This window comes from Emydura macquarii, unplaced genomic scaffold (assembly GCF_026122565.2).
Source record: "Emydura macquarii macquarii isolate MOO-44397 ecotype Brisbane River unplaced genomic scaffold, CSIRO-AGI_Emac_v2 contig_3530, whole genome shotgun sequence".
NCBI lineage: Eukaryota > Metazoa > Chordata > Testudines > Chelidae > Emydura > Emydura macquarii.
In genome coordinates this window covers 3,440,911-3,467,961 of record NW_027133667.1, presented here as the reverse complement: position 1 = coordinate 3,467,961, position 27,051 = coordinate 3,440,911, and the positions used below count along the sequence as shown (strand labels likewise).

Below are 27,051 nucleotides of genomic sequence, written 5' to 3'. Positions count from 1 at the left end.
TAAAAATATGCAAATTATTCAGTTGTCCCACTTATCAAATTCATAAAAGTACATCATGCTGGTGTGTATTCTGTTTGATTTCACAAGCTGCTTAGAAATGAGCCTTTAATAATAATTTAAAAATTCACCTTTTGATTCAAATGGTTAGCCAATATTTGGGGTCTTGCTGGTTGTGTCCATTAGGAGGAGAAATTGATGATAGGTATTTCTTTGATTAGCTTTCTCTCAGGGTTAGTCTATACTAAAAGAGTGCTAGTATAGCTACACCAGCAAAGTCCCTAAGTAGAGATGCAGCTTATATCTTTTTGCTGTTATAGTCAAATCACCTCCCCAAATGAGTCTGTATTAGCAAAAGGAGTCTCTTGCCAGTATAAGCTATGTCTACGTAGTTTTTTTTGCTGGTGCAGCTATGTCTGGTGTGATTTCCTCCCCCCACTCCTCAATTCCTAACAGCTATAGGTAGGCCAACAAAACTTGGTGGTGTGACATCTGATCTGGCTGTCCTTGGCTATCTACTCCCTTCTATCTACTGTGGCATTTCTGGCTGCATCTGTTCTCTCTCGTGCTATCTACACCAAACCAATACTCAACCCTCTGTTTGCAGTCAAACCCCGAGAAACTCCTCCGCCTGCATAGGTCCACTTTTATCTAGAATTGCACGTGGCCTGGGTTTTGGGTGGTGGCTCCTGTTTCAGCTATCTCACTCTAAAAGGAGCTTAACTGCTTCTTACACCTAGCCTGAGTGAAGGTTAGCTGTTATGTTCATCAGTCTCATGATGTTTCACTGAACCCCCCAGTACAACAGTGTTTAAATGCATGCTACTTACACTCAAAATAAGACTGAAGCAGGATAAAGCAAACAAAGATCCATGCAGTACACTTTATCCTAGTAAATATCAGTAGTAAATACCAGCTAACACCTGTTGTCTGCACGGCATATATACACACAGACTTGTACTGACATAACAAAAGGGGTGAATTAAAACTGATTTTAGTTCCTTTGTTACAAGTCAGCAAGTTTGGTGTATACCAAGACTTGAGATAAGTAAAGGGTTACTGACAAGGCAGCAGTATGGAATTATACACAAAGATGCGAGAGAAGGTGACAGAGAGGGAGGCTGTTGGGGAAATTCAGTGGAGAAGAGTAGGTGAGGGGCATTGTAAAGAAATTCAGAGGTTATTCCGTTTGTGTACATAATAGTACTTTAAAGTGAAACTTTTATTGTCAACCAAATATGGAGGAAAAGATACTGCTTTCTCAAAACCCTTGGTTTGTGGAACAGTAATGAACCTGAAACTTCATTTTTGTGAGCAGCATTATTGTCTCACTTAAAAAAATACATTTCTGGATAATGTAGACTGAGCCTAATTAAAGAATAGATGGCTCTGAGCGCTGATGTACTGTCCATGGGCAACGTGCAGCCTATCAGAGTTTTGTTTGGAGCTGTGGGACAGAGTCTCTTCAGGCACTCTCTAAAGCAGCACTGCTATTTGTTTCTTGGCCACTCTTTCCTGCAGGGAAATGGCATTGATTGATGGGTTGGTTGTTCAGTGCAGAAGTAATATCATCAGACAAGCATGAAAAGATTAAGCACCTGGTATCAGTGACCTTCAAATGAGTGCAGAGGAGTCTTGGTCTCCAAATGATCATGACCTAGATAGAGGGCTTGTCTACACTTGAAATGCTATAGCTGCAATGTTGTAGCGCTTCAACATAGACATGACTTATGCCAATGGGAGGTGTAGGTAATCCACCTCCCTGAGAAGCAGTAGCTAGGTCAATGGAAGAATTCTTCCACTGATTTAGTGCTGTCCATGCTGGGGGTTAGATCAGCTTTATGCTGTTCAAGGGTGTGGATTCTTCACAGCCATGAGTGATATAGTTAAGCCATCTTAATTTTCTAGTGCAGACTGTGCCTTAAACATCTTCAGTTGTGGTCAACCTGGATATTGGAAGGGACTGAGGAAAGAAGGTGCCACTCTTATGTGCCCACTTGCCTGGTGATGAAAGGGATCAGAGTGGTCAGAAGAGAAGAGATGAGGAAACGGTGGAGTGGAAAGAAGTGTGAACTTTAGTGGAAAGAGAGAGAATGGCATGAAGAAAAGATGTGGGATGCAGATTAAGGACTGAAGAATTTTTCCTTTTATTAAAAACAAAACAAAACAAAAAACTAAAAGCTGTTAGTTTTTGTAATATTAAGGGCTCTAATGTAAACTCACAAGTCAGGAAATGGATTGAAATTTAGCAATGGAAGTTAAGTTTGCTATGAGAATTTTTTACTACCTAACTGTTACATGAACATTTGCAAGATATTAACTGGAAACCTACCTTATTGCAATTTTAAAGTTTCCAAATGCTGTGCTGTGGCATGAACATGGTTCAGTACTTGAACTGAAACTACTGTACTCCTGGAGGTCTTGTAGTGGCAATCTTCTGGCCAGAATGTTTCCTGGTGGGCACCTAATGATTTTCTACCTAGGCCCTGAATCAAGTAAGCATCTCTATATAAGATGGCATTCCAGCATGTGCTTATGTCACATTGAAGTCTGGCACCTACAGTTATTCACAGGATTGATCCCAACCTGACCACCATTATGAATGCAAAATTCTTTGAGTTCTTTCTGCAATCGTCCTTGGATCAATTTGATACAGATATGACAGTATCCTGAAATATCATGGATAAACTTTAATTAAATTAAACTTCAGTGAATTAAGTTGAATGTCTTTGAAGTTCATTGTATGAGAAATGCCAATGTTTATAGATTTGTAGGACTGGAAGGGACCTCGAGAGGTCATCTAGTCCAGTCCCCTGCACTTATGGAAGGACTAAGTATTATCTAGACCAGTGTTTCTCAACCTGGGGGTTTAGAGGGGTCGCAAGTGCAGAGCTGGTATTGGGGATGGCAAGAAAGACAATTGCCTGGAGCCACAGGGGCGCCATGAAACTAAGTTACATGCCTCAGCCCCGTGGGGGTGGGACTCAGGCTTCAGGGGTACAGTAGTTTGGAAAGGTTAAGAACCACTGATCTAGACCATCCCAGACAGGTGTTTGTCCAACCTGCTCTTAAAAAACGCCAATGATGGAGAATCCTCAGCCTCCCTTGACAATTTATTCCTGTGCTTAATTACCCTAACAGTTAGGATGTTTTCCCTAATGTCCAACCTAAACCACCTTTGCTGCAATTTTAAGCCCATGACTTCTTGTCCTATCTTCAGAGCTTAAGGAGAACATTTTTTCTCCCTCCTCCTTGTAACAACCTTTTATGTACTTGAAAACTGTTACCATGTCTCCACTCAGTCTTCTCTTCTTCATATTAAACAAATCCAATGTTTTCAATCTTCCCTCACAGGTCAATGTTTTCTTGACCTTTAATCACTTTTGTTGCTCTTCTCTGGACTTTTTCCAATTGTCCACATCTTTACTGAAATGTGGTGCCCAGAACTGGACACAATACTCCAGTTGAGGCCTAATCAGTGCGGAGTAGAGTGGAAGAATTACTTCTCGTGTCTTGCTTACAACACTACTACTAATACATCCTAGAATTATGTTGGCTGTTTTTGCGACAGTGTTACTCTATTGACTCATATTTAGCTTGTGATCTGCTATGACCCAAGTTCCCTTTCCGCAGTACTCCTTCTTAGACAGTCATTTCCCATTTTGTATGTGTGCAACTGATCCTTCCTAAATGGATTATTTAGGATTAGTCCTTATTGAATTTCATTCTATTTACTTCAGACCATTTCTCCAGTTTGTCCAGATCATTTTATCCCCCAAAGCACTTGCAACCCCTCCCATAATCCGCAAACTTTATAAGTGTACTCTCTATGCCATAATCTAAATTACTGATGAAGATACTGAACAGAACTGGACCCAGAACTGTTCTCTCCAGGACCCCACTCAACATGCCCTTCCAGCTTGACCGTGAACCACTGATAACTATTCTTTGGGAATGGTTTTCCAATCAGTTATGCACCCGCCTTATAGTAGCTGCATTCAGGTTGTATTTCCTTAGTTTGTTTATGAGAAGGTAATGAGATACTATCAAACAACCTTACTAAAGTCAAAATATACTACATCTACTGCTTTCCCCCCATTCACCTGGCTTGTTTCATGCTATCAGTTTGGTTTGACGTGATTTGTTTCTTGACCAATCCATGCTGACTGTTACTTATCACCTTTACCTTCTAGGTGTTTGCAAATTGATTGCTTAATTATTTGCTCCATTATTTTTTCATGTATAATACCGAAGTTAAACTGACTGGTCTGTAATTCCCTGGTTGTCCTTATTCCCCTTTTTATAGATAGGCACTGAATTTGCCCTTTTCCATTCCCCTGGAATCTCTCCCATTTTCCATGACTTTCTGAAGATCATCGCTAATGGCTCAGATATCTCCTCTGTCAGCTTCTTGAGTATTATAGGATGTATTTCATTTGACTCTGGTGATTTGAAGGCGTCTAACTTGTCTGAGCAATTTTTAACTTGTTCTTTCCCTAGGGTTATTTAATTAAGATATTAAGAACTTCAAATAACTTTTTGGGACAACACGCATTAAGTGGATTTTCTAGGAAATACCTGGGAGTGAGGGGAATGCAATGACCCACTTTGGAGCCATCCTTTTGAAGCTACATCCTGGGGAGAGAAACTATCAATTACCTACTCCTGCAAATTGCAGTTCAAAGACCTCCAAACACTATAAAGGAGGGACTAAACTTTTATTGGGGGTGCTAGTTCTTGTTGGGATTCCCTCTGAGATCTTTCACTTGTCTACCCAAGAACTCAGTTCAACTACAGTTTTCATCACTCAGGTATATTTATTTGGCATAAAGCAAAGCTATGCTGAGTTGACCAGACTCCAGTGCAGGGAGTGGATGCGGATTACATCACAAATTTTACACAAAAAAACCTCTTCATTAATATATGCTTACCCATTACATTGCATCACACATTTTGGGGATTGTCTTGGTTACTTGCAGAAACCAATCCCTGTATAACATGCTCTGTCCACACACTGTCCATGCACGACTTGCTCTTTACTTTATTTTATATTCCAGGCTTATCTTGTCCATAGTTATGCTGTTCATTGTAAATGGTTCCCAGGATGTTGCCCCTTATGTTAGCTAGTTCAGATGTTCTGTCTCTTGGTTTACTGCCTCATTTACCTATCTTAGTACAGACATTGTTTCCAGCCTGATGATCTACTTGTCTCCCTAATCTAGTCTCCCAAGAAATGAGGTCTCTCTCACGTCCAATTACTTATGTCAAGCCAGGCCTTGCTGTTATGAGCTTGTGACCGCAAAAGACTCTTTAGAGAGTTCGAAGGACTCCCCTGCTACTAGGGCCCATGTTGGAGACAATTATGAGGATCTCTGGTAAGCTTATTAGCGTGGGTGTAGGTCCTTTCATTTTTTTAATGTTTTCTGTGTAGTGGTTTTACTTTAAAAATAAAATAGGCTTGCATAAGAAATGCTGTGTGGTAACCTAACTGTTGGCAATTACTCGGTCTATGAAGAGAAAGCAAGCAGGCCTTTTAAAGTAGATTGTCTTTTGTTGGGAATAACAATGAAGGTAGGGAACTGGTCAGACTTGAAATATCCTGGTCAGAAGGGAAAGATTCAGGTGTCCATCAAAGATAGGCAAGGGAGCCTGACCGTGAACCACTGAGGGGAAATAGAGGTGCACTTGCGTTGAACTATGATAAAACTTGCATCTGAAATGGGTTGGAAAAATCAAGATAGAAAGTGCCCACAGGGTCCCAATTCCAATACTAGTGATGGCTCAGTTTAAACCTGTAATCAATCAGTTTCATGATGTTACAATCAAGATCCTCTGGTAGACACTAACAACAGGAAAGAATATCACCTATTAGAGAACATACTTTTTTCATCTGCCATGGAGGAAATAAGGTCTCACTGTTCAGAAGTCTTCCAGAATGTCCTAAATCTATCTTTGTGGAGTCCTGCCTGGGATTGGCTCTAGCTCCCTAAAAGATGGTGTGTCTCTACTTTTCTATAACCACAATTTTCATTACAACACCAGAATTGTCAATTAGTGGTGAGAGACTGAAATTTCACACAATCCAGAGCTAAGCTATAGGACTCAATGCCAGAAGAAATAAAAATTATTGCTAACCGTGCCATCTTCAGAACTAAATGTAAGACCCATTTCTGTGCCAGTTTTCTGATTAGGTCTTTTACACCAACACTCTCCCACTTAAATATATTTAGTAATAATAACCATAAACTTGCTTTTTGCTGGCAAACAGAGAAGAAAGAGGGAGCTATTGCTTTCCTTACTCTGCAGAGGCACTGGGGTACTATGGAATTGGCCACTAATATAAGAACCTGGAATGTAGATGTGCAAAGACTTAGATTAGCAAAATATTATTTCAGTGACATTTATGTAGCGCTTCTAACAGAAGCTATAAACCTAGGCAGTATTAAAACTACAATGGGTGCCATTCTTTAGCAATCCCAATATTAACTTTCAGTTGATAGCAACATTTTGCTGGAAACCAATCCAGACCCATTGACTTTGTCATTAATGGGGTTTAGGTATTGGCAACAGGCATAATGCTATTGAGATCTTCTTTTGAAGAAAAGCCCTGGCCTCAAGGAGGTTTGCAGGACTGCAACCATGGAAGGAAATGCTCAGATATGCTTTCTTTAGCTGCAGTCCTGCAAACCTGCCTTTCACTTATTAGCACCTTTTTTGCTGGGAACTAGAGATTCAAAGTTAGACGTTTATTTTTAAAACAATAAATTGTATCCAAAACATTTAACTAAACAAGCCTCTTTTATAGGGTTACCTTATTTCAGGTTCCCAAAATTAGGACATTGTTAGAGGAAGCGAAAGTTTGGGGGGAGGTACGGTTGGGGATGCTGGGGGGAGGTACCAGTGGTGGGGATACTCACTGCTGATGGAGGGCAGTGTCGCTCCCTGTCACGGTGGCAGGATGGCTGCATCCTGGGTTTGCACCAGAGACAGCCGTCAGTCAGCACCTTCCTGTGGGACCTCCACCCGAGGGCTGAGAACTGGCCTGTGTTGGCAGGATCTGGGAGCTATGGTTTGTAGGGGGAGTGGACTAATCAGTTGCAGATGCAGGGAAAGGACCAATCAGGAAATGGACCAGTTGGGGCTCTTTCTGAGCTGCTGCTTGTCTGTGCTGCAAATACCTGGACATTTCCTGTTTCTCTCTCACTCTCTCTCTCTCTCTCTCTCTCTCTCTCTCTCTCTCTCTCTCTCTCTCTCTCTCACACACACACACACACACACACACACACACACACACACACGTTCAAAAAAAGAGGCTTTATCTGGGAAAACCCAGCTTGTATGGTAACCCTACTTTTTGCAGACTATTTTGTCTTGTGCAACTGGATTCATTACATATCTGCTAAATATAAGAATCCGAGCACTTGTAGATTTCATGACCTGAAAAGATGTTTCTTTTAGGTCATAATTTTTACACTATCATGACAATTGGTGTAATTGTTGGCAGTCCCTAGGTCAAGATTTAGGGCTGGTCTACACTACAGAGTTTTGTCGACAAAACAGTGGAGGTGTCCATACTGAAATGCTTCTACCACCTATGTAACTCCCCTGCTATGCCAGCATAAACCCTCTTGTTGAGGTGGTTTTATTATGTCAGTGTAGTGTCAGTACAGACACTGCCTTCTTTACATCAGCTGTTGGCTGTCATTGACAAGAAAGCCAGGCAGCTAGAGCCCAGCTGCCTCCTTCTCCCCTGGAGAGCTGAGTAGCTGGACCCTGCTCCCAGCTGGGAGTGGGCAGGGAGAAGTCCTGGGGGTGAGGGGTGGGATGGGGTGGCTGGACCCCACTCCCGGCGTGGAACTGCCAGCGGAGTTGAGAGACCAGGCTCTGCATTCCCCACACTGCTCCTCTTACGGTTGGTGTAAGTGCTCATGATGAGGATGCACACCACCGACCCAAGGAGGGTAGTGTAGACATCAGCCACCACAGCAATTAACGTGGTGGCTGTAAGTTGACCTAACATAGGTCGACTTATGTTTGTATTGTAGACAAGGCCTTAGTTTACAGCAGGGAGGTGAAGGGAAAACTGTACACTCAGTTGCCTATGCTTCATGCTGTTCTGCCATTGTGGCACTTCTCCTACCACTAACATTGTCTTTTAAAGAAAATAAATTGGAGTAGAAATACTCTTGCTTGCTGCTATACGTTTTGCATTCACAATTTTTTGATAAATTTCAGTAGAATGCAACAGTTGCAAAATCTATAGGTTGTTTGATAACTGAAACACTTAAAGGCTGGCATATGTGGCAAAAACAATAAGCCAATTTTGCAGGGCAGCTGAAGTATTTTAATTCTGCTCTGCAGTGCTTTCCATTCCAAGAAAGTCATTGCTCTGCAGCATAGAAACTGATCTGTAACACTTTTTTCAGAGGGGGGTTGCATACCAGTAGTCTTATCTTTAATATATTATCCATTTTATATGGTGCTTAAATACACCATTCAGATTTTAATAAAATAATTTGCTTGGTCTGTGGTTGTTCTGAATATTTGCAGTTAGAGGCAGGTTTCCTCTAGAGACTTGTGCTTGTTGGTTTAACCTATTTGCACTCCACTAGAAGCAGCAGGCTGCTAGAACTAGATAGAAGCAGTTTTTTCTGGAGCAAACCAGTTTGAAGAAGTTGTTAATTTTGTCAGCACAGGGTTGACTTAATGAGGAAAGGGGTATCTTTTTTTAAAATGTATTCAGACATTATTGCAAGTAATATTGTCTTCCAGTGTTAAGTTTTTTTGATAACATTGTGTAACATTTAACAGAAAAATGGATATGTATGAGGACTAAAATCAGTTTACCCCCAGCCCATGCATGTGCTTAACAATATTTGTGTAATATTAATAGGAGTTATGTGCACATATTGAGGAGAGAAGTTCTTTGTTACAAGTGAAACTTCCTTATTTTTGAAACAGAAACAGTTATGGTTGTCACGGTTTTAAGACTTAAAATTCCTGAATTTTTTTTCTGTTACAATTACCCTGTCCATATTTAAATCTTGGCATCTGTACTTGCAACTCTTATTCAGTATTTATAATACTAACTACTTTTTTTATTCAATCAATTATAAATATTTTGCATCAACTAAGAATTTTCATACTCTGGATTTCTGTGAAGTTGGAAAATCCTGTTTTACTGAAGTTCTAACATTTTACCACATTTTAGAATGCTAGCTAATCTACTTAACCAGAGAGATACTTGGGGAAAACAAAAATCCCCATTTGCTCCCAAGTACTCTGCAGGAGAAATCCACTTTAAAACAGGTAACAGTTAAGCTTTGGCTTGGATTATTTTGGTATTGTTTAATCATTAAACCCCTAGAATGTTTGTAGGCATTTCTTCTCCACAAGCAAAATCACCCCAGATTTACAAATGGCGTACAACTGATTTAATTACCATTTAGAACAGTCTATTTTTGTCAAGTTTAACCAGTTTAGTGCCAGTGCCAATGCAGACTAGATTTAACTGTTCAGCTGGTCTTCCCACTACTGTCCCAGAGTGCCTCAGTAGCCTTGCAGAATCTCCCCCGTGTTGCTTCTGGGAGCTGAGTTGGAAACTGTGGGATACGTACCCAAAGGTAATTGTAACTGAATAGTTTAAGATAGTGCTAGTGTTGATGCTAGGCAAAGATCCTAAGAGCCTTGTTAGTTAAGAACACAACTCTTTCATAGCAAAGACAAGGACAGACTAATTCAGCTTGATTAAAGTAGATACAGTGAGCTATTTGTGCTTCAAATAGTTCAATTACAAACTGTTCAAGTCTCTAATGTAAACAAGGCCTCTTCACTTAACACTTCTGAAACAAACTAACCTCAGATCACAGGAGATAAGAAAAATCAGTCACTAGCTAGAAGTCTTACTGTCAGTATTCCATGGATATGTTTACATTAGAGTCTTTAACTTGAATTAACTGATTACTAGTTAATTTGTTAGCTAACACACTTGCACATGCTAGTCTGGACACTCTACATACACTTGTTCCAGGAAAATCACAAATATTTGTCTTTTATCTAATGTGAATTGGATATCACTGTGTTTTATTTATTTATATATATATAATATAAATGGTGGCTGACACTCTTGAGAACATCCTACCCCTGTATTCCTTAAAGACCAAAAGCCTGGCCAAAGAGTAAACTGGTATATTTACTCTTAAAAGCTAAGAAGTTCATTTAGTAGTTTAATAGGCTAAGTCTTCAATTCTGTATCTTCAGTATGTCAACTTGTAATCTAATTGCTCTTCCTTCTCAAAAACCAGCAAGGGCAGAACCGATCTTGGCTATTCATTTTTTTCATTCCCTTTTCCCCAGCATCTCTCTGCTGAAATATGTACTCTATTTTTTGTTCTTTGCTTCACGAAGGATAGTCAGAGTAGAAGCCGGTCTCAACCTCCACCCTCTGATAGAACCATTTTAATTCAGTTCATCTGAGCGAAGACACTCATTAAACAAATGTTTTTAATTAAAAGCAAGCTAAGGTGGCTGCTGAAGCCTTTATACCTTTCCAGAACACCGAAGTTGGCAGCTGAAAACTGAAACCTCTGGGAAGCTGGAAATATATCAAAACAAAACACAACACCAACATTATAAAACTAGAAAGTGCAGAGTTAATGTAATACTTGCCCTACCATACTCCCACTTAATGGTAACTCTTTCTTTGTGAAGATTTCAATAAGCACTGGGAATATAATAGTACCGTGGGAATACTATAGAACCTTACCCTTTACAATAGCTGCTGGTTTTTGTATGCTCACCACAACTACAAATCCTTACTCCTCTTGCATTTCCACTGACCGTTTACTATGCAGTCAAGCCCAAAACAGACTCCTTGTGGAATACAACATGCTGTCTACAGATTTATCAGTTGAAAGTTTTTCCCTCTAACATTTCAAGAGCACTGTGAATTGCAGTATCAGCAACAAGTTTGAGCTTGATACTAACATGTTGAGTTGAATGCACAACCTTCTGGCCCAGAGGCTAGTGTCATACTGAGAACTAGTATTTCACAATGGTGGTGTAGATACCTAGCTTTCTCATGTTTTTCATTGTTGGCAGTGGAATATGGTGCAGCTGCAAGCATTAGAGAAGAGAATTACTTGTTCTTTGAGGAGTGTCCCTTTTGGTGCGCCACTTTAGGGGTCAGTGCGCCCTGTGCCTGTACTCGGAGATTTATGGTAACAGTGCCAAGTTGAGTCAAACATGCACTGTCTCTGCCTTGCGCTGCCTCAGGTGATTACATAGTGCTGTGCGACCAACCATCCTTCAGTTCCTTCTCTGCAGCCTTTGACTTGAGTGAGAACCCTTAATAGTACCTCTTTTCTCAAATTAGAGCAAAGATATTGAATAGTTAGAAATTAGTTTGCTATAATCCTACCCTTCCTGTTTATCTTAACCCTCTTTTTTTTTTTAAGGAAAAAAAGAATTCTTAATACTATATTATTAGGAAAATAGGCTTCTTATCGTTTTTCCCTGTTAGTATAGTTGTACTCCCTCTCCATCTTGGGGCAGAAAAAGTCCTTGGCATGCCAGGCTCTCTGGGATTCAAGTGCTGCCTGACATGCAGACTCTCAATACCTTTTTCAGATGGAAACACACAGTGCATCCTGTGTCTTGGCAAGTCACATCCCACAAAAGTGCTTGCATTGTCATAACCTAAAGTCCAAAGAAAGGAAGGCGAGAGACCTTCAGCACAAACTCTTTATGATGGAGAAATCCTTACGACTAGCCTCAGACCCTGAGTCGAAAGACCCCTCCTTGGCCAATGGCTTCTATTGGCAGCCTCTGACAGAGGGCCTACCACAAAAGCTCTACTAAGGAGCCATTGCCTAAAAAGGCCATGAAAAAGCACTCGCAAACTTCTCCTCAGAGCGAGCCTGCTAAGAAAAAGCACCTCTCAGCCATGGAGACTTCTTTGGCACTGTCGGCACAGAGCATGTCGGACTCTGAGATGCCAGGACCATCCGGTACTGCTGTTACCCAGAGAGCTAAAGACCCTAAGCAGGCAAGCTCTGATAAAGGGGCAAAGGGCAAAGCAAAACCTGCACTTCGGTACCTACAGAGCCAAAAAGACACACTGCACTGAGCAGCTCAACCTCGCGGCAGTCAGTGGCATTGCCTACGATGCATAGCACAAACTTCTTGGAACTGACAGCATCAACTCATACATCGGTGTCACCAGTTATGCTGACATCAATACCATCCCTCCTGGTACCGCAGCAGTTTGAAACAGATCTGTTAGTCTCAGCCACTTCAAATCTCCTCTTAGGTACCAACATTACTACAATCAACTCAGTGCTGAATTGCCTGATTACTCCACCCAGCTCTGCCTACCCGCTCTCCAGTGAAGATGAGAAAGAAGAGGAGGGGCAAATATAGTCACCCCATCATTCCTCTCCTGCTCACTCACCCAGACCAGGGCCATCACACCACTTGGACCATCACTCAAACTCTCGAGCACCCAGCTGGTGTGGGCACCCTTGGGCACCACCCCCCATACCATTACAATGGCACTGCTGGGATCTGTGGACTATATACAGGGCACAACAACGAAAAACCCCAGCCAACCAAGATCAAGGGCACCACAGTCCCCAGCATCAACCATGCCACTACCCTCAGACTCCAAGAGGGGGTGACAGAAGAAGAGGTCAATGAAGCCTGTGACCAGGAGGACTCATCACCACCAAACCTATCATCATCTTCACCAGATGAAACAATAATGTTCCCCACTGCCCACCATGGGGGATGACTTTAAATAATTTCAGGAACTCTTCAAAAGGGTAGCAGATTCCTTGGACACATCACTGGAAGAGATACTGAGTCTTAGCACAAACTGCTGGACGTTCTTCAAGCATCCACCTCATTGAAGACAGCATTAGCTGTTGATGCTACCATGGAGCCTGGTAAAACAATCTGGCAGACACTAGTAACAGCACCACCATTGCACAAGAGGTCGGACAAAAAATATGTCCCCTCCAAAGGAAGCGAATTTTTGTTCACACATCCCACACCAAATTCATTAGTGATGGATGTGGCAAACAAGAGGGGGAAGCAACATCATAATAGGGCAACCCCCTATGATAAAGACTGGAAGAGGCTAGACCTCTTTGGCCATAAGGTGTACTCCTCCACAACACTACAATTCTGGATAGCAAATTACTTTTATCAAAGTACGCGCACAGAATTTTTTCTAAACTGGCAGAATTTGACAGCTTGACAAACAAGAAAAAAGAACAGTTCAGGGCCGACATCACCAAAGGTCACTTCATTGCCTGTATAGCACTGTAGGCTTCACTTGATTCTGCAGACACAGCTGCATGCTGTATGGCTACATCAATAGTCATGCACAGTGCATCATAGCTACATCTTTCGGGGTTGCCCAGAAATGTGCAGTCACCTGTAGAGGAACTGCTGTTCAAAGGCCTATAACCATTTGCGACAAACTGACGAGTCCCTCAATGCTCTACTATACACTTGCAAATAAAAAGAAACAAAGCAGGTATTACACTTAAAGATTCTCTGCACAGCCACACAGACAATATGACCAACGTCGTAAAAAGAGAAAAAGTCAGATAATGGCAAACACTAAACAGCCTTTGACATCTCAACAATCTACCTCAAGACAGCAATTTTGAAGGTGTGATCAAGAGCACGAGACACCCAGAAATTCTAAGATTAGAAGCACATGCCATCTACACACCATTCAGTGATCGACTGTCACCATTCCACCGAGTCTGGCAGAACATCATGGCAGACAAATGGGTTCTGGAAATTGAGATTTTGTTTACTCCACCCCCTTTATTTACATCCCATCTACCCATCCCCCTTCAGGGACCCCTGTTACAAGTAGCTGCTGCCACAGGAAGTAGAACATTACTTTCTAACACAGAAAAGATGGGTGTATGGAGGCCCATTCTAGATCTGAGAAGATTCAACAAATTCATCAGAACTCATCATTTCAAAACGATAACATTAGCAACGATAATTCCAGTGCTAGAAAGGGGGGATTGGCTCTCTGCCCTCGACCTCCAGGATGCATGTTACCATATAATATGTCCATCACACAGAAGATTCACCTTAGGAAAACAACACTTTCAATACAAAGTACTTCTCTTCAGACTGTCAGCCCCTCCCGAGGGTCTTCTCAAAAGTTCTATCAGTGGTGGCAGCACATCTATTCAGACATGGGATTATGATTTTCCCCATAACTAGACAATTGTCTGATAAGGGCACCAGCACAACACAAAGCGATAGAGGCCACTCAAAGCACAATAACCCTGTTCATGAACCTAGGTTTACAAATAAACAAAAATCAACACTGATACCAGTACAGAAATTAGAATTCATCCGGGCTTATCTCAGCTGCCCAAAAGCCACAGCCTCTTTACTGCGACAATGCTTCACCACTCTAGTCAACCTAATATCAACTGTTACAGACAGGCCTCAAACATCAGCTAGAACCTGCCTACTACTAGGGTACGTGTCAGCAACAACATTTGTAGTCAACCACGCCAGACTTCATATGAGATGCCTTAAGGCATGGCTTCAAACAGTCTACGCACCATATAGGGACAGCCAGACTCCTCACAATGCCACCCAAGGTAAAGGATACTTTAAAATGTTGGACACAATCAAAGAATGTCTGTACAAGAGTTCCTTTTCTACAAAGGACCTCGACAATGACAGTCACCATGGATGCCTGCCTGATAGACTGGGGGAGCGCACCTACTCAACAACACAGTCCAAAGCTGATAGTTCGTATTGAAATCCAACCTTTACATAAACCTCCTAGAACAAAGAGCAGTCCAAAACGCATGCAATCGTTTTCTACCACTGATCCAAGGACAAATCGATCAGGATCCTAACGGACAATGTGGCATGCATGTTCTGTATAAACCACCAAGGGGGAGAGCAAGATCACACGTGTTCCCTGTGCATGGGAGCAATGCTACTCTGGAATTGGTCCATCAATCACAACAATAACATATCGGCATCATAGCTTCCAGGATGTCAGAATGCAACCAGATGCGCTAAGCAGACACTTTTCATAGAACCATGAATGGGAGATGGACCCTGAGTCCTTCACATGATATTCCCACTGGGGGGGGTTTCCCTACCATAGACCCAGTTTGCAACAGCGCAGAACACCAAGTGCTCACAATTTTTAACAAACCCGTCCATTTACATGCATCTTTTCCAAAGCCTCGCATGGACAAAAGAGAAGCAGCATTCCACAGCCTGGATGTCTGAGAAGCATTAGCCTTCTACATACACAGAACAAAATCTTTAGAAAATCATCAAGACCATTCGTTTATATAATAGCTTTCCCTTTTGATTGTTCTATCTCAAAACAGACTATCCAAATGGATATTTGGATGCTTTCACTTTTGTTATAAAAAACATCACTTACAGACCCCAATGCACACACTTTACAAGAGCACTTTCAACATCCATTGCCTTCCTCACCCATGTACCCATTATGGACGTTTGCAAAACAGCCACTTGGGCATCTGCCCACACCTTCACAAAGCACTTCACTATATAGAACAACAATCATCTTCAGATGCCCTATTCAGTCATTGTTCTGTCAACCATCACAAGCCCAATTCCAAAGCCCCCCCCTTTCATTGAGGGGCACTGCTCAACAGTCACCTAAAGTGGACTACCCTCAGGGAAACTCCTCAAAGAAGAGGTTACTCACCTTGTGCAGTAAGTGAGGTTATTTGAGATGGTTGTCCCTGTGTGGCTCTACTAACCTCTCTCCTCCCATCTACTTCATTTTTTATGTATAAATTACGCTCCGCGGTAGAGAAGCAATGATTGGTTGCACAACACTATGTAACCGCCTGAGGAGGCGCAAGGTCGCGACATCACATGTGCAAACCAACCAGGCACTGCTGCCATAAATCTCTGATTACAGGCGCAGGATGCACGGACACCTAAAGTGGCGCACTTACAGGCACAACCATCTCTAAGAACTTCAATTACTGCACAAGGAGAGTAATCGTCTCTTCAAAATGCCAGGTGGCATCTTGGCTCACCTCTTATAGTGGAGTGGACTCTTACCCTGAGGAAGGCTGCAACTATTTCTTTGCCCACGAAAGCTTTCTTTAAAACACGCTTCGATCCACTCATCAAGGTCTGAAAGCCCTTTATAAAAATGATCGTGTTAGGAATGAGTTGTGTATTCAGATCTTACTTGCGGAATTTAAGGGCTGTTTTGACATCAGTTTGACATTCTCTCTCCCCCCCCCCCCCAAACCCCCACCCCATATTCAGTGTGACCGAAATGTTGACAATGTACTATAACTTTGACTTCCTCCAGTTCTACTCATGAGGTCTCCCATGGAAATCAGTAAGTGTTTTCTGAGTGATTGAACTGCAGAATTAAGAGCCTTGTGCATTGAAATTGTAAGAAGCTTTGCTGTCACAACGGCAACAGATGTGATTTTTACCTTCCTGTAGCTTCATTTGGGGAAGACTACACTGGTAAGGGAAATAAAAGTAAACAATGAAATAAACAAAATACCTACTACTATACTATCTGTATTTGGGTTCTCCAGGACTTACTACATCAGAATATGGCCCCATTGTACTAGGCATTTCACAAATACAAGTATATATGGTCCCCACCTTGAAAAGATTACAGTAACATCAGGCAAAACGGAGGAAGTGAGGGTGACCAAACAAGGAAGGATGAGGGTAACGAAAACAAGATAATAGTTATGTAGCTGTTGCACAACTTAATGTTTCCAAATATTAGATTTTTAAAAAAAATCAGCCTGCACTCACTACTGCACAACTTAGTCGTTGTTGGTTGGCAGACTTGTAGGTATTCAGAAGTGTGTCTTGAAGAGGGATTTGAGGGAGGAGGGCTTAATTGCCTCATGGATTAATTCCGGGATGTCATCACATGCTTAAGGAATAATTTTAGAAGGAAGTTAGGAGATGTTCATGGGAGAATTGTATAATGAGCATTAGAAGCCGGCATCATATGAGCATGAAAGAAAATCCTACTCCTTTTTCTAGAACAATGGTCCCCAAACTTTTTACATCATGCCCCTCGAGAGCCAGGGCTGGGAGTGGGGTGGGGGCATCAGTAACTTTTGTTCTAAAACATTGAGTTTGAGTCTTTTAGACTCTTACTTATGAGTTTTTAACTGTTCCTCATCTAAAATGAGTGTGTATAGTTCCTCTTCTTCAAAGTGCTTCATCAGTACACAGTGACAAATACTGTCTGTGCTTCAACCTCCTATATTTAGACTGTTACTTCTACTTATTCTGTAATTGGTAAAATATGGTAAAATTTCACTTCAGCTCAGAAGATAAATCACTATTTCCAAATTTTGTTTGAAATCTCCATTTAAGCACGCTTAACCGCATGCTTAACTTCATACTTGTGAGTTGATTTGATAATTTCAATAGATGTACTCCTATTTAAAGCCAACCATGGACATAAGTGCTGTGCTGAATCAGGCCCTTTAGTCATTACTTGAATAATCAAAGTGCTCCTTGTTAATTTATAATAAGTAATCTACATGGTCACCCACATCTTCTGCTTAGTCCTAATGCAGTCTTTCCCTCATTCCTCTGCTTTTGCATAGGAAGTTCTCATTTCTGTGTTCATTGTAAATTCTCTCTTCCTGTCCTACCATGACTTCTGTTTCATACACCAGTATATGCATTACAATATATCAATTGCCTAAAGCTCCAAGATGAAGATGGTGGTCAATAACTGCACTTCTTGATCACAAAGCTCATCTATAGAGGAAGACAAGGCTTTCTCATTGCCTGGTGCCAGACTAGGGAATGAACTCACAGAGGAATTAAGGGCCAGCACAAACCTCACTACCTTCCACTCCAAGTGCAACATGTACATTTTGAAAAAAATCAATGCAAAACACTACGCTGAACACACCATTCCCTACTTGAGGAGAGGATAAGATCGAATGTCCCATACATTGGTCACCTTGATAAATGCGCTGCAGGAAGCCACTCAGATATTAGTGAGTACAGTATAACCTATGTAGAATAGAATGTATTCTGATGGGCAACATATTTCCTGTATGCTGTTTGAATCCATACACTGCAGATGGGGTGTGTAGAAATTATTTATGCCAACAAGCCAGTTTTTTATCGAGAGTCTCAAAATGTTTAGGGCTTTTTGTTTTGGTTTTTCTTTGAAGTCCCTGTGGTTACAAGAGAATCTCAGCTTTCATGTTTTTAAAAAAGTAAGTTTCAAGCCTTCCTGGTTGCAGAAAGTTTCAAAACATGACCTGAGTGCACTCCAAAGGCTCAGGTACTGGAAGGTAAATAAAAACAAAAACCCCCAAAGAACCCAGAATCTATTAATCTCATGCTGTTTTCACATGTTTCGCATTTGTACTTTTTAGTTATTTTCCTAAAGTGAAGTTGATTCTTTAAAACAGGTTTGCAATTTTTTGCTTATGATTTCTGTGAAGATCTATTTGGATGGAAACTTCAATTGAAAGTACAAAAATAGCATTTTAATTTTTTTTATTAAATAAAAAGCCTTAAAAGTGCTGGATACATAAGAAAATAGTTTATCAAAACATGTTTGAATTTCAAACCAACTGATTAAGGAAATAGTCTCTGTAGTTAATGAATTGTACTGATTGTTTTTGGTTGTCATGTCCTTAAAGATTTTGGAACTTGTAGACATCCTCTCACGCCTTGGTTTTATTCATAGATTGATAGAGGAAAATAAGCTTTCTTGTTTGGTTTTCCAAATGGTTTCTTAACTTTGAATCAACTAGTCACTGATCTGGACTAGTTTTAATAGATAGTATAATAAGTTTAGGCCTTTAAGATATGTTTTAGAATTTCAAATTCAATTTTAAATAGATTTTTTTAAAAATAAGCTTACTTTATGTAAATTAAAATATCCAATTTTTTAATTACATTTCTTTTATAAAGTCATCTATTTTTTATCTGTCCCCGTCTTCCCTGCTGAGTTAATCCAAGTTATAGCTTGAGTGTTGCCCCTAACTCAAGTCCCATCCACACAGAGAAACCTCTATCTCAAGGTGATGGTGCTTTTAATTCAAATTAGTTGGCCTGTCAGGTGGTAGGACCTAAAGATCAAGTTTCTACAGTTCATCAGCTGGTAACACAACCATTCTGTATAGCTCAACTGTTTCACAGTGTGGCTGATCTCACTTAAACTAAGATAACTCGAAGAGTTCCTTGTGCAGCTAAAAACATATCCTTTTAGCCATGTCTACACTACAAATTTAGGTTGATTCAAGTTACATCGGTATACAGATGCTAAAGTTGCATATTGCTCATTTGTGCAGATTTAGCTGCATGTGTCAGTGCAGCGTGTACTTACCAGGAGCGCTTGGGTGGCTGAAAAGTGCAATGAAATATGGATAGGTGTCTCATTGTACTATACATCACAGTCAGGCATAATACCACCTCTTGGGAATTTTTCACATTTTGTTTGGGGTAGAAAGTTGTTGCCCAGGAGTCTGTGGGAAGTAGGGTCAAGTTCTCAGCATGCATCTTTCTCCATCCCACAATGCCATCTGTATCCCATAATTTTGTGTGCCTTTTATTTAAATCCCACAAACCCATGTGGCACTTTTCAGTGTCTGGGCCTGAGAAACGAGCGCTGACTGGTGGAATCGAATTGTAATGCAGATTTGAGACAAGAAGCAGTAGTTCTAAAACTTTGAGATGCGAAAGGCCACATTTCTAGATCTGCATGCTGAGCTTCCCCCAGCCCTCTAATGCAGGGACACCATGGCACTCCATGGCAGTGGAGAAGCAAGAGGCAATCGCACTCTGGAAACTTGCGATGCTGTATTGCATGACAATGGCTTCCACTGTGGATTTTCCAACTCCAAAGTGATTTCTTATCAACTAATTGCAAGTGTGTGTTCATTAATGGTCTCCTGCCACATAGAGTGACAGTCCTCAGCAATGTGCAGGTTATAATGGATGGATTAGCAGCAATAGGATTCCCGAACTATGGTGGGGTGATAGACAGCATGTACATCCCTATTTTGGCACCAGGGCACCTTGCCACAGCGTATATCAACAGAAAGGGATATTTCTCTATGCTTATGCAAGCATTGGTAGATCATCAGGGATGCTTCACCAATATCAATGTGGTCAGAGAAGGTGCATGAAGCTCACATCTTTAAGAAGATAGGACTGTTTAGAATACTGAAAGCAGGAATGTTTTCCCAAATAGCATATTACCATTGGCGATTATTGAAATGCCAATAGTGATTCTGGGGAACCCAGCCTTGCCCCTTGCTTCTCCAGCTTATGAAGTTACATCTGGCTACCTTAAGAGCACCAAGGAAACATACAGCTACCAGTTCAACTGATGCAGAATGACTGAATGCCCTTTTGGTAGACTGAAGGGATGTCTGTGGTGTTTACTGTCTAGATTGGATCTCCGTGAGAAAAATAACCCAATGGTTATAGCTGACTATTGTGTCCTGCATAATATCTATGAGGCAAAGGGGTAAAAGATTCCATCAGAGTGGAGGTGGAGCAGCTGTCTACTGACTTTGAACAGCCAGACACAGGGGCCATTATAAGATCTCAGAATGGGGAGGAGGTGAACATATCCCTTAGTGCTGAAAGAACAGGTTCAGGACTATTTAGAAAGATTGGAGACACACAAGTCTATGGGGCCAGATGCAATGCATCCGAGGGTGCTGAGAGAGTTGGTTGATGTAATTTCAGAGCCATTGGCTATTGTCTTTGAAAGCTCGTGGCAATTGGGGGAGGTCCCTTATGATTGGAAAAAGGCAAATACAGTGCCCATCTTGAGAAAGGGAAGAAAGAGGATCCAGGGAATTACGGACCTGTCAGTCTCACCTCAATCCCTGGAAAAATCATGGAGCAGGTCCTCAAGGAATCCATTTTAAAGCACTTGAAGAGAGGAAGGTGATCAGGAACAGTCACATGGATTCACCAAGGGCAAGTCATGCCTGACCAACCTGATTGCCTTCTATGAAGAGGTGACTGGCTCTGTGGATGTGGGGAAAGTGGTGGATGTGATATACCTTGACTTTAGCAAAGCGTTTGATACAGTTTCCCACAGTATTCTTAGCAGCAAATTAAAGAAGTATGGGTTGGATGAATGGACGATAAAATGGATAGAAAGCTGGCTAGATTATTGGGCTCACCAGGAATGATCAATGGCTCCATGTCTAGCTGGCAGCTGGTCACAAGCAGAGTGCCCCAGGGGTCGATGCTGGGGCCGGTTTTGTTCAACATCTTCATTAATGATCTGGAGGATGGAGTAGATTGTACCCTCAGCAAGTTTGCAGATGACACTAAGCTGGGGGAGTGGTAGATACCCTGGAAGGTAGAGATAGGATACAGAGTGACCTAGACAAATTGGAGGATTGGGCCAAAAGAAATCTGATGATGTTCAACAAGGACAAGTGCAGAGTCCTGCACTTAAGACGGAAGAATCCCATGCACAGCTACAGACTGGGGACTGACGAGCTAGGCAGCAGTTCTGCAGTGGTTACCAAGAAGGCTAATAGCATATTGGGCTGCATTAGGAGGAGCATTGCCAGCAGATTGAGGGAAGTGATTATTCCCCTTTATTCGGCATTGGTGAGGCCACATTTGGAGTATTGTGTCCAGTTTTGGGCCCCCCACTACAAAAAGGATGTGGACAAGTTGGAGAGAGTCCAGCAGAGGGCAACAAAAATAATTTGGGGGCTGGAGCACAAGACTTATGAAGAGAGGCCGAGAGAACTAGGCTTGTTTAGTCTGCAGAAGAGAAGAATGAGGGGGGATTTGTTAATAGCCTTTAACTACCTGAAAGGGGGTTCCAGGGAGGATGGAGCTAGGCTGTTGTCAATGGTAGTAGATGACAGAACAAGGAGCAATGGTCTCAAGTTGCAGTGGGAGAGGTCTAGGTTGGATATTAGGAAAAACGTTTTTCACTAGGGGGGTGGTGAAGCACTGGAATGGGTTACCTAGGGAGGTGGTGGAATCTCTATCTTTAGAGGTGTTTAAGCTGCGGCTTGACAAAGCCCTGGCTGGGATGATCTAGCTGAGGTTAGTGCTGCTTTGAGCAGGGGGTTGGACTAGATGACCTCCTGAGGTCCCTTCCAACTCTAGTCTTCTATGATTCTATGTGGAGTTACATGGTTGAAGGAGGCTTTGTAAGACCACTTCTCCGATCAACCATAGGAGTAGTATTTTCTAGGCCTGGAGCTTTGGTTTCTGTTAAGAATTGTGTAGTGCCTGCTGCACATTTACACATACCACGTGTTTTGAGTACTGCTATGCATTCTGCAATATGTGTCTTGAACTAATGAAGGTAATTTTATTCTCCAAAAATAGAAATTTGACTGGCAAAAACAATGTGTGGAAAACAGGCAATGCAATACAAACTTTAAACATAAATTAACAGAATGAGTCTTTTGAAATTGGAAGGGCAGCAAACACATACTACACATACACCAACTGTGGCTCTTACTGGATGTAAGTGTATGTGTATGTGAAGCTGTAATTTTTCTTGCTGTCCCCTAGCATGGAGTGGTAAGGTTAGGATGTGGCCTATTAAGCTGTGTTATGTTGAGAGGCATAAGAAGCTGCTGCTATGGAGTTCTCTATACTGTCTGCTATGTTGGCCCTCCAGGCCATTTGTTCAGTGTCTGTAGCACTGGCTTGCAGGATCTTGTTGAACACGTCATCCACTAGTCCTTTTCTTTCTCCTCCTCATCAGGGTCAGGCATGCTTTGGATGGAGCACACTTCCAGGCCGCAATGGCAGCAATGGCTGATTAAAAACAGACAGTTTTTGGATTGGATTTACAGTCACAACAGAAAGGGAAAGATAAGGCAGAACTCCCTCGCCTTAGTCCCATAAAAACTTTTAATAAGGCATGCTTATTAACGCCTCAGCTTTGGAGCACCTCTGTATAGCATCACTCACTCTCCAGCCACAGCCGTGGTGAGTACAGCCCACCAAGGTGGAGCAGTAGGGAGGAAAAGGAATTTTGGTTGCATGATGCACTAAAATTTCAGACCCTATTCCAGAGGTACAAGTATAGGGCAATGGTACTCAGTAATGGCACTATTTTTCACAGGCAGTGGTGGCTTTAGCTGATCTCTCAGTACTGAGGGTAACAAAGGCACAGAAAACCCAAGTGATATTGGTGTCCGGAAACCCCCCGGCGCACAAGCTACTATTACCCGGGGTTCTCTCAACTCTTTGTGAGGCGTTATCAGGAATAAATCAAAGGGGAGACACAGCACATCCCTCTGATTAAAAGATTGACACAAACCAGAGTGCTTTCATCCAAAATTACTATTTTAGTAGATCACAAGCACACAGATATGCTAAAGGTTAGAACACCTCAAATCAATAGTTACCTATAGTCTAGAGCAGTGTTTCAGAACGACTGGTCCATGGACTGGCACCAGTCCCTGAGATCTCCCTGACACAGTATAAGAAGCCTGAGATCTCCCTGACGGTATAGGAAGCTGGTTCCTCCTATCAGGAAGATTGAGAAACACTGGCCTAGATTTGTCTCGAGTGTTCAAATGATAAGGTTCGGGTGGCCAACCATCCGCCTGTTGCTGGAGATCTCAAGAAGTGTCTGGAAGGTCAAATCTGACTCAGTCAGAGCTGTTTACCCTTTTTATGCTAGTAAGTGTTAAGATGCCAATCAGATAAAAAAAATAAGCAAGCAGTTGTCCAGCCGTTAGCTATGCAGCTGTATTTCCACATCAAAAATAGCTAGATTTCCTGTTTTTCAAAACCGCACACTTCAGCAGTCTGGAAAGAAAACTCAATAGGATGGCAAAAAGGTCATGCTCAACTCTTGTGTTCACTCATCCCCTCCCTCCAACTTGCCTAGTTATGCTACGGTTGTTACAAAGGCCCTATTGCTGATTGTGCCAATAAGCATAATAATCGATATTTCAATTACTGGCGGTGATGCTGGGCTAACAATCTTCCCGTAACACTACTAACCTGTTTACTTCAGTGGTGCCACCGGAGCTCATCAGAGTGGCGTGGGAAAGTGTCCTACCATAGATAGAGAAATAATGCAACCATCCCTAAAAACCTTCTGGAGAGAATTTGAGTATTGCCATGAACGTTTCCTCAAGATTTTTCAGAAGGATACAAGGGACATTCCTATGTATATAAACTGATCTGCATGGCCACCCACCCACCCTACCACTCTTCCACCACCTGTTTAGCCCAAGATGGGAATGAAAAGCAGATGCCAACTCTACCTCTGTTTTGTTATACTTCCGTATGAGTAAAACAATGGGAAGTCAATACCTGCGTCTGAACTTGGGACTGTGCTGGGCACCATCTTTACATTTAAACATTAGGCAGTGCACACAACAAAGGATAGTTGTTGGTGTATTTTCCAAGGTGGGCAACTTCCAAAAGGCATTTAAAAAATACACAAGGGACTTTAAAGAGTGTCTTCCAGTCTCCATGATCCCTGGAGTTTACAGTTGTGACCAAAGTTGTCAGTGTTGCAGGGAATGGGCATTGAAACAGTTGCTGGAGGACTTTTAGGGTCAATGCAAGTCATGCAGTGTGCCAACCTCAGTAGGTCAACTATGACTTCACATCGCTCAGGGAGGTGGCTTTACTGTGTTGCTGTAACGGCCACTTATGTTGGCCAAAAACAAATTTAAGTATAGAGGTGCACAAAGACATTGACTTTGTCTTACATCCACCATACTTTGTAGTGAAGACCAGGCCTGTGTTTCATTATTGTTAGCATTAAGTTCTGGAGTTAAGTTCTGGCAGCTATCAGACCTCTTGAAAATGGAGTTCCTGAGTTATATCCAGAATGATGGCAGTACATTTCTAATGCAGTTTTGACCAGCATGTAGAAAGTGTGTGTGTAATCCATTGGTGAATGTGTGTTACAGATCCTCCTATGTGCTGTTCCACAGTGAATGAGTAGTTACAGCCCACAGCTATAAAGTGTTGGCTATTTAGCTCAAGCTGTAGCATCTCATGCTTTCAGCTCTAGAGATACCCAGGTCAGTCCCTGGTCTGTTGGCCAAGAGGGAAGCTATCACATGTACATCTAGTGATGCAGCACAAGTGTCTTTGGAATGAGTCAACTGTTCATCTTACCTCTTTGCGAAAGATTTTGGGCCTGAAATAAGAGCTTAGCATATCTACTATCGTATTCATAGAAGTAAATATATTTTGTCAAACTCAAATTTAAATGTCACGAAGTGGAGGCAAGATGCAGTGCACAAGTCTGAACTTTGTATAGTCTGTGGTAAATGTATGTCCAGATCACAAAGGCACTCTGAGAAAATCAGTGGGCTTGTATGATAAGTCTTAATTCTTGTATAGCAAGGAAGTTAGTAACACATGTTAAGATACATTGGCAGAATTTTATGGGGAGGCTTGTATAAAAGGTGAGTTTAGAGCACTGACAATGTGAAAGATAGTTGATATGTAGCAAATGTAGAATTATAAATTTCTAATTCTACATCTTATTATATTTAGTTTAAAAGACTTCACTGTGGAATGGTGTACCAGGTGTCATAATTGATCAAGTTAACTGCCCCTCTGGCCCCTCCTGGTGTTTCTAAGTGCACATTCTCTCAGGTCTCTAGCTGTTACTTACCTTGGAGAGAGAGCTTTCTTAAAGCATAACCAAAGCAATTAAGAGAAAATAGATCTTAAGAAAACAAGCCAGTCTATTTTCTTGCCTGACTTTCTCGAAGGCTTACTATTCCCTGGATCTGGGGAAGGTCCCAACTGTCTACTCCACAGAGCCTCTCTGTGTTAACTTGCCCCCCTGACAATTGACAGCTCTTTTAACTTTGATCTATGAGTTTTCAGACTGGTAAAATGTGTGTCTCACTTTGGGCTGGAGCCTGGAAGCATGCCATTGTCTTGTAATTGCCCTGGGAGATTTGCTTATCTATAGCTATTGTGTTGCTGTCCTGCTTGCTTTTCCCAAAACCTCCTATTAATTGGTATAGGAAAGTCTTCTACAGTAACTTCTCATTGACCAGATGGTATATTGTATTCATAAAATTAATTGCATATCAGTATTCTTAGATTATTACACAACAGTTGCATATCCATCACAGCACTATTGCAGTTATAGTAGAACCTCAAAGATACGAACACCTTGGGAATGGAGGATGTTTGTAACTCTGAACAAAACATTGACACAGTACCCTTCACTCAGTGTCTTCCATCTGAGGTTGGGAGAGATCTCTGCAAATGTGGCACCTGGAAGCACTGCCTGGTTTGCAAGCAGTTCCCTGCCTTATTCCTGTTTCTTGCCTTTGGGCTGAACTGGGGTGGCTTGCCCCACACCCTTGACACTACAAGCCACAGCCCTCAACTGCCTCTGCCCCGGGCTCACTCAGGTCTGTGCACTGCTTGCCATGCTCCAGAGGCAGCACATGGCAGAAGGTTGATGCCAGCCCCCTGCCAGTGCCCCTCTCTTCCCTGCTCCTTGCACTCCTAGAGGTGTTGGCAGGATCCAGGAGTGCAGCCACAGGCAAAGCTTGGGCTGCATCGGTGCACAGGCTGTGGCCCTTTAAAACTTCTCCAGAGCACAGCTCCTGCAGTTCCAGGCCAGATTTTGGCTGCAACAGCAGCAGATCAGTAGCTCCCTGTGGCAGCTTCTTTCTAGGGCTCTGGACTGACTCTCCTGACGGGGTGGTGGTGAAAACAGCTTCCCTTTTCCAGGGTGGTGGAGCGGCGAGGGTTGGGAGGGGTGGGGGGGTGAAGCAGCCTGTGGTCTGAGCTGTTTGTTTTGTATGCTGAAGATGACAATACAGGCACAGTATAGGACAGGTATTTGCTTCCCCCCCCCCCCTTCCTCCGCTGCTGCCTGATTGCTTACTTCCAGTTTCACATGGTGTTCTGTTGACCACTCAGTTCGTAACTCTGGTGTTCATATCTTTGCGATTCTACTGTATATACCTCAGGGCCTGCCAAGTGTATCTGGTACCTTTACAAACTGACTCTTTAGTCATTTTGCAACAAACCGCTGAT

At 42.1% G+C, this 27,051-nt stretch overlaps 1 protein-coding gene across 5 annotated transcripts in view; it reads left to right on the top strand.

Moving 5' to 3' along the window:
- The window catches only part of TRIM24 (tripartite motif containing 24), a 117,306-nt gene that overhangs the window by 32,186 nt on the left and 58,069 nt on the right, over window positions 1–27,051 (top strand). The gene's annotated exons all lie outside the window — the stretch shown is intronic.